The following is a 9,369-nucleotide window of genomic DNA, read 5'->3' as shown; positions in this document are numbered from 1 at the left end:
CCCACATTTTTTACTTCTCAGACTTTGCTCATGCTATCCCATTGCATGGGGATCCTACTGCTACTTAATTGTAACAAACGAACTCAAGAAAATTTGTTTTTTGTTTATTTAGCTGATTTTAATCCTCTCAGGAAAATCTCTCCTTGGTTCCCACAAATAACAACTGACTTTTTGCAGCTCACAGGGGTGTGTGTGGCTGTTTTCTGTGATTCTGGAGTTTCAGGTAGCTGAGCCACAGTTCACCCAGTCCTGGAAGCTCTTTCTCAGTTGCATGATGGACTCTTTTTACGGCTCTTGCCTAGTAACTCCGTGAAAGTCTGGGTTTGTCATCACAGCTGTACTAGGATTCATGAGCTGTCTTCATTCAAGCAGGCATGAGGGAAACTTGTTGCAGGTAATAAGCAATACTCATGAGTACCTGAATAATGCCTTTACTGTATTTCCACTCTTCTGCTTTGCTTTTCAGCTAACTGCTGTTAACAGACTGCTTACTAGGTTCAACAGGTCAGTGACTATGTAGGGCCAGCCTTAATGGCTACAAAGAACAGCTAGACATATTATAATAATCCTTTGATAGCAGTCAGTAAAGAGCTAGTTTTTCATTGGCTTTTACATTGTCACCTTGATGTTAACTTTTGGCTATGTCCTCATACTTGAATCAAAACTCCACAAGGATTACTCTTAGGGTTTGCCTGAAGCAAAGGTACTTTAAACAGGCTGGGGTTAAGTGTGATTGTGTAAGAGCTTAAACCATCTCCACCTCCTCCTTTGTTCTTTGATTGATTTTCATCTGATTTGTTCAAGGAGCTACGATCACAAAAAAAATAGCTCTACAAAAGGAAAAGTGATTGGTTGTAGTTCCTTGAACTGATTCATTGCAGGTTCAAGGTGAGTACTGGAAATGATACTACAGAGAAGGTAAGAATACCTGGACTTTATTGGGCAGGACTGCTGAAATCAGTTCAAGTTATAGAACTATATCATATAAACTGGCTTAGCTGCTCAGCATCACCAAAAAAGACTAGAAGAAAATTATCCTCTACTACAAAATGTGAACTTTTTTGTCCATAGGTTGAAGTCTGTAATTTATAAGCAGGTTGGAGGGTCTTCTAACAATCTCTCTCCAGAAATTTCTTTTAAAGATGGTAGATGTCTGTTAGCCATGCTGACCCCCTTTTCTATTTTACAGTTGGAGTAACCCTGAATTTTAAAATCCTATGCCCTATTTTGACTTATATATCATACCATGCTTTAGGTATTTTCCTCAGTTCTAATCCATATAAGGAAAAAGCTAGTATTCTAGCAACTTTTATGAGAATAACTTTGGACTGGTATAACTGGAATGATTGCCCCTCCCTTGCTGAAAATGTTCAGTCTCTTTTCTAACTAATAATCTCAATCCTGTTGTGCTGCCAGAATGAAATAAGCACCCATATTGTTTAAGCAGACTCTTGAAGGCTGAGCAGTCAGTGTCCAATGACTAATGACTGGCAGCCCATTAACTCCCATACAAACAGCCTCATGGGAAAAATCAAAGAGATTAAATCAATGGATTAATGAGTTTGTTACCATTTATTCATTTTTTATTTCAGCTACATAATTTTAATAGAGTTAGTTAAACTTACTTGCTTTTCTTTATCTAATCCAGGTCACAGCCTGCTATCATAAGCACTAGTGAGGGTTAAGCTGAAGCAAGAAACTTTTTTGTAAATCTGATTAAAACTGCCTTCAGTGTCCTTGGTTCTGCTGCTTTCCCCACAAGGAACCTCCTCCGTTTGGCTTGGTGGGAGGCTCATTTTCCATCCACCCTGAAACTCAGGTCCAGGTGTCCTTGTCTGCAGAATGGGCTGTTAATCAGGCAGCGCAATCCTGCTAGCTAACAGAGCAGTTTAAGAGTTAGCTCTTGGCCACTGTCCTAGCCCAAAGGCTACATGAGCATTTCCCAGTACTTGGGACACGAACACAATGCAGAGCAGCAACATGTGTGTCACTGCAGCCGCTGGCCTGGCAAGAGCAGCGTTCCACGTGGGGCAGATGATGTGCATGCCCCTCTCTGCCTTTAGTTTCCCGTTGCCTTGGTCCCCAGCGGTGCTGAAGAGATTTGCCTCAAGTCAGTAATATTCTTCTTCAGAGAATCTGTTAATGCAAACATTCTGGGGCGTTCTACAAAGCAGATATCTTACCATGCGAAACATAAACTGAAATCAAATTATATTATTTGCACTGAAGCTGTCTTCTGTGTTGCCTAAAATAGACCGCTGAAGTTAAAAATACACAGGCAGGACTCTGTGTTAATTTTGCAGTCAGGCAAAAACTCTGCTTCTCTGTCTAGCTAGTTGGAGAATTCCCCAGGCAAGGCACATGGTACAGTAAACCACAGCATGGCACCAAACAATGAGGGCTGCAGGTGCGCAGGAAGTGCAGTTTGTTCAAAAGCCTGGTTAAAGCTGAACATAAAGATCCCCTGGAGACATACCGACATAATACTGATTTACAGGTATGCCTTCTGCTAGAAAACTATTAACTAATGTAATCTTCAGCTGATCTCTAAAACTTAAAAATAGCCTGACCCTGTCAAAACTGACCAGAAGTCAACAAGGATAAATTGGGTCAGAAGAATGTATATTTAAACAACTACATTGTTCTTTTAAAAAATATATCATGGTGACTCTTAAAGGCCAACTCTGAGGTCTGATCTTGTGCTAGTTCTTTAGAAAAACAAAATAAGAAATCATTCTATCCTGAAGATTTTTTGTTTGGTCTTACAATTTTCCACAAAATATTTTCACAAGAAAAGACTGCTTTTCTTCTGAATGTCAATATAGTTCAGGTTTTTTAATAGACAAAGGACTCTGCACAAGCTTTTTAAAAGGGTCCAATGCTGGTATAGTTCCATCTTGTCCAAGTCCTTGAGTATTTTTGTTTCAAATATACATTAATGTTTCTGTATGAAAATTTTATCCTCTCATCCTCTCAGCTCCCAGAGAAAATGGACATGATCTAGCAGGCAGAAGGCATTAGCTGTAGATGTAATTCTGTTGAGTTTGGTGTAAGAACACAGACAAGCCAATTTTTTTTTTCACAGAATCAGGATTTGCTGGATCAGAATAGGTCGCAGGACCTAACACATACTAGCTGACATTTAGATGACATCAGTTGGTTTTGAATTTGATTTTGTTAACCACAGCAAATCCAAAACGGAAAAGAATCCTAAAGCTCTTCTCAAGCTATAGAGACCACTTTAAATCCCAAAGCTAGATTTCTCTGTAAGGGTTTTTGAAGGTCTGAGTTACATTAATGGTGTAATGTTCAGGAAAATATATTTTCTTTGAAAAGCATCTTAGTTTTCTCTTCAGACTTCTGTTTAAAACAGTAAGTGCTTAAAAATGGATTAAAATACACACTGAATCTCCCAAAGTAATAGTGTTTCTTTAGAGGTGTTTCCAGAAGGCCTCTGGAGAGGGCAATACTGTATTTGCTTCTGCTTCATTAGTTCTTGATGATGAAAGCAGTAATGACATCACTCCTGTCTAAAGTGGCCAATGATTGTCACGGAGGTAAATAAGGATGAGAAGAAGGTAATCATGTATGGCAGTTTGTGTCACACGATAGCGTAGAGCCATTTCTATAGCGCATTAAGCATAGCTAGGTACAAAGCAGTAGATAGCAAGTAGTGAATAATGACAGTAATTTTTACGGAGTGGAGACAGTATCGCTGATTCTGAGAACTGCTGAGGCTCCAGCGAGGATGAGCAACTTGAGTATTGCCAGTTTGATGCTGTAGGCTAATGTGAGATCTCAGTGAGCTTGCCTCCAGAGCAGGGTATCTTTGTTTACAACCTCTCTGTACGCCATTACAAAATGCGTTCTCATGCGTTCAGTATGTTCCTACATTTTGTGAATGCTGCAGAAATAGAAGGGTGCAGAAAGCTGCGGTATTTGTGGGGGAGCTGAATGTGGTGTCTTAATGTGAGGAGAATCAGGGATTGATTATTCAAAAAGGGACTGGTTATTCAAAAAGAATAAGTGACTTAGTTTTTAAGTAATTCTATAAAGAGAAAAATTTTTAAAAGCCTTTTCATCTGGGGGTTAAAGTCATAGGAACAGATCACCAGAAGATAAAACCAGAAAGATTAAAAGTTAACAATACCCTTTCAGTTCTGAGCATGAGTCTCCCCCCAAGGTAAGTTACCAAGGATCATGGTGAAATAAGGACTTTACAGTAGGCATTCATAGGGAGAAGCGGGGCATAAGCTGAAAATTGACACAACGTATTTTTTGTGTCAATTGACAGGGGAAAAGCTGCAACACTGCTGCACTTCAGCCCGGAGATTTGGAGTCAAAGAAGGTTTCTGAAATCAGTGGAGGCTGCTTGAGAACAGAGCCTGGTAAGATCACACACTGTTACTTCTGCCCTTTTTCTGAACGATACATTCTATCTCACATTATTTGGTTAAATGGATGAAGTGGCTTAGCCTCCGATGTGCAAATGGTGCTAGATGTTTGGATTTTGCCTTTTGTCCTTGAACTGTGTATCTGCAAGTAACTTGGGAGTTACTTAAGTAGCAAGAAGTAGGGTATGTGGAGTGCTGGGATAGAGCCCTGCTGCGAGTATCCCATTAGAAACCTAAGCCGCAGGCAAGCTACTGCTGACGTAAAATTCCTATTAGCCTGGGGTTATACAATATTTCTGTATCATGTTATTACCAAAAAATGTATATAAACTTTGAATTTGAGTTTAAAATGCAACATTACTCCAAGAAAAGCAATTCCCAGTGCTTTAAATCAAATAATGTACCTTCCCCACGGTTTAAGTATTGGAATAAACAACTTACATGTTAGAATATATCCACTAGGTTTTGTTTTTAATGAAAAGAGACACGGAGTTGAAAGGAAAGACTCCAGAGGAAACACTTGCAAAAACACTTCAGACTTTGTTAAGAAGCAGATTTAGGATTAAGTCTGCTTAAAAGAAATATTCACAAGTCAATTTTATTTAATATAATGAAACATCATGTGGCTTTGAACCAGATCCATTATTTCACTATTTGGGTTTTCTTTTTTCAGCTAGAAATAGTACTACATCTGTGTATATAGGTAATTTCAAGTATCTCCCTCAGGTTTTTGGAATGAAGCTGGACAAGCAAAACCTGAAAGGCCGTCTGAAAACTCTGTGTATCTAGAAACTAGTATCACCAGAAAAAAAAAGTTATACTGTTACAATAATTTGTTCTCAAAAGAGGTGTGTGTGTGTTTGCTTGGCATTTTCATTTTGATGTGAATGTGTGTAACTTTGCGGGGTTTGTGAGAATTTTATTCCTTGAGTAGAAGAGACAAACCTGAGTTTAAAACTTGAAACTGCGTATGTGAGAAATAAGATATTTCAATTAAAAAAAAGTCATTTGCTTATAAAATTGCAGAACATTTTTAAAGCAGCTGAAATGATGAATTGACCCACATCTGGGCTAAAGCCAATCTTTGTAAGACAATACCAGAATATAATTTTAAAGATCTGAGAACCACAAAAACAAGGGTGTTTTAGACACAGTGACAGAACGCCAGGCTGCTAATACAAAACATACTGCCTACAGATCTGAGAACAGTGCCCCAAATTGCTAACACACAGCAACACACAGAGTCGGGTTTCAACATTGTTCTTCATTTCATAAACTCTTACAGATTTCAGTAGATGTTTAACTTCTCTCCAGCATTGATTTGTACAGTTATAAATCACTTGGTATTTTTGTTTTTTCAAGGTTTCACACAAGATTTCTTTTTACAAATGATTTGTTGAGTTCCCAAGTCATCTACTAATATTGGGGAATGGAGAATCTCCATCACATAGCTGTGTGGAAGCTGTATAAGAAAGCAGAGCATGCGATTATAAAGTCTGCTTGTTCTTGGATATTAGGAGATGACTGTTGCTTATATAGAATCTATATTAAAGAGGAAGCTGGGAGAAAATTATGTAAGCAGCTATGCACTGGTCAGAGTAATTTCGAAAATATGCAGAACTTTAGAACAGTCCTTTTAAGGTAAAGACAAACACAGAAATAAAGGGAGAGGAGAATGAAATGCTGAAGTAGTTTGAGCTAGACTAATCTCGTACCTGTCCATATAGAAGTGCAGTAAATCTTATGCAACTTCAGTAAATCATACCTTCCATTGGCACATAGGAAACTGTGGGATTGAAAAGTGGGATTTAGAAAAGGATTTGTAGGACTGTACCTCAGTGGATAATAACCCTAGCAATGAAAGGGAAGCTTGTGTAGAACAGGGTTAGGTTTGAAATTTGTCAGGGTAGGTGTTGGATCTGAATCTTTAATATTTGTTTTAATCCCTTGGACAGAAGAGCTAGGACTACAGTGATGAAATTTCCTGGTTATGCAAAGTATACTCTCAATATCAAAGTGCTATACAGGAAGAACTAGGTGACCTTGAGAACTACAGTAATGTAAACAGGATGAATTTCAATAGTGCAAAATGCAAATCCAATGGAATGGAATGCAAGGACTGAGAGTGGACTAATAACAAAAACTACTGTTTCAGCCAGAAGCTCATTAGCTGGAAACACAGGCAAATTACTTTGGCAAGTACTGAGGAGCTTTGGCCTGCCTTAGCTGAATTATTTCTAGCAGAATTAAAGGAATGTTGATGATGTTGTGCAAAGTTCTAGTGAACACATCAAAATAATTTCTAAAGTTCTACTAATTCATACTCAAGAAACATGAATTAAAATTGGAGCAGATGCAAAGAAAGGCTCTCTTCTTACCATTCTAGTAGCCTTTCTTACAAGAAGATACCTCAAAAATAATCTGTTTAGTCTAGCAAAAAGTCCAAGGAGGAATGAAATCATAGAATCATAGAATGGTTTGGGTTGGAAAGGGACCTTAAAGATCACCAAGTTCCAACCCCACCACCACCATGGGCAGGGACATCAAAGCCCCATCCAACCGTCTGCTGTCTGAGAGGGGATATTGTGTCTCTCCATAGCATGTGGTACAGTGGAGGACGAATGCCAAGGAGAGGCTGTAACACTAAGGACAGAGAGGAAAAAAATGCAAAACTCTTTGAACTATCTGAGCCACAAGAACAAGTAAATGTAAAATAGAAAATAAACTTTAGTGGGAAATGGGGAGATGATTCTTTTCCGTTAAAGCAATTAGAAGCTGGATCACCTCCCAGTAAGAACAGTCAGAGCCAAAGAAGTAGCTACTTTTAAAAAGTATCTTGATTAGTTCATTAGCAGACTTAGGCAATACGGTTATTCATGAAAGCAGGTGGTTTGGCTGAATAAGGTGGTTTCTTCCAGCCTCTGCTCCCACTTGTTGCCTCTGTGGGCGCGGATCGGTAGAGAAGGCTGTGGATGACAGATCCCTGATGCATTACAGATCTACCTTAACTCAAAAATGATTTTCTGAGGACTGAACCATGACGCTAGTGTCAGCTCTTTGGAATTGTATTTTGGTTGCCTGCAGCACATATTTTCAGTGCAGGTCTAGGCACTGGTCAGAGCTGGTTCCTGTATGCAGGGGTATTAGATTTTAGGACTACAGTGATGAAATTTCCTGGTTATGCAAAGTATACTCTCAATATCAAAGTGCTATACAGGAAGAACTAGGTGACCTTGAGAACTACAGTAATGTAAACAGGATGAATTTCAATAGTGCAAAATGCAAATCCAATGGAATGGAATGCAAGGACTGAGAGTGGACTAATAACAAAAACTACTGTTTCAGCCAGAAGCTCATTAGCTGGAAACACAGGCAAATTACTTTGGCAAGTACTGAGGAGCTTTGGCCTGCCTTAGCTGAATTATTTCTAGCAGAATTAAAGGAATGTTGATGATGTTGTGCAAAGTTCTAGTGAACACATCAAAATAATTTCTAAAGTTCTACTAATTCATACTCAAGAAACATGAATTAAAATTGGAGCAGATGCAAAGAAAGGCTCTCTTCTTACCATTCTAGTAGCCTTTCTTACAAGAAGATACCTCAAAAATAATCTGTTTAGTCTAGCAAAAAGTCCAAGGAGGAATGAAATCATAGAATCATAGAATGGTTTGGGTTGGAAAGGGACCTTAAAGATCACCAAGTTCCAACCCCACCACCACCATGGGCAGGGACATCAAAGCCCCATCCAACCGTCTGCTGTCTGAGAGGGGATATTGTGTCTCTCCATAGCATGTGGTACAGTGGAGGACGAATGCCAAGGAGAGGCTGTAACACTAAGGACAGAGAGGAAAAAAATGCAAAACTCTTTGAACTATCTGAGCCACAAGAACAAGTAAATGTAAAATAGAAAATAAACTTTAGTGGGAAATGGGGAGATGATTCTTTTCCGTTAAAGCAATTAGAAGCTGGATCACCTCCCAGTAAGAACAGTCAGAGCCAAAGAAGTAGCTACTTTTAAAAAGTATCTTGATTAGTTCATTAGCAGACTTAGGCAATACGGTTATTCATGAAAGCAGGTGGTTTGGCTGAATAAGGTGGTTTCTTCCAGCCTCTGCTCCCACTTGTTGCCTCTGTGGGCGCGGATCGGTAGAGAAGGCTGTGGATGACAGATCCCTGATGCATTACAGATCTACCTTAACTCAAAAATGATTTTCTGAGGACTGAACCATGACGCTAGTGTCAGCTCTTTGGAATTGTATTTTGGTTGCCTGCAGCACATATTTTCAGTGCAGGTCTAGGCACTGGTCAGAGCTGGTTCCTGTATGCAGGGGTATTAGATTTGCTCACTCTTGAGCTTTTGACATACGAGTGAAGAATATAAAAGGCTTAAGCATGCCTTTGTGAAGCAAAGGTACTGCCTGTGGTGGGAAGGAAGCGCTTTATGGCAGCTGGGGAGGCCGTGACCCCCTCAAGCACTGGGGTCACGATGGCTGGGCAGCGTGGGCAGGACAGGTCTGGTCAGTGTTCCTGCAGCTTTCCTGACTGACTTTCATGACATGTGCAAGTAAAGGGAGCTCCTTGGGGAAAAATGGGAGAAAAGGGAAAAGGCAAAGGGGTATAATCCCACCTTTCAGGTGACTCTTCAGAGTCGCTGTTGCCCATGTTAGTGGTAACTGTCACTGTTTAAAAAGCCCTATTTTGTTGGCTTCTTGCTTAGATTAGTACAGGTTACCACATTGGTATGTGGGGCAATTGCCTTGAACTCGTGCTTTTCTTTCTATGCACTATTGCTTTTCTTCCACAGGTATAACTCCTGCTAAAGGTTTTGGGAGTTTTGCTTAGGGAACGTGCATGTTTAAAGGCCAACCTAAATGAGGACCATGAAGGAGCAGCGCTATATGTGTTTCTGTAGCCCAGCTCTGTACAATGGAGATAAGCTTTTCACATTGTTCTCTTAGTTTCTTACCCTATTTTT

The sequence above is a fragment of the Egretta garzetta genome, unplaced genomic scaffold (genome assembly GCF_000687185.1).
Source record: "Egretta garzetta isolate BGI_Z169 unplaced genomic scaffold, ASM68718v1 scaffold59, whole genome shotgun sequence".
Lineage (NCBI taxonomy): Eukaryota > Metazoa > Chordata > Aves > Pelecaniformes > Ardeidae > Egretta > Egretta garzetta.
This window is presented reverse-complemented; position numbering follows the sequence as displayed.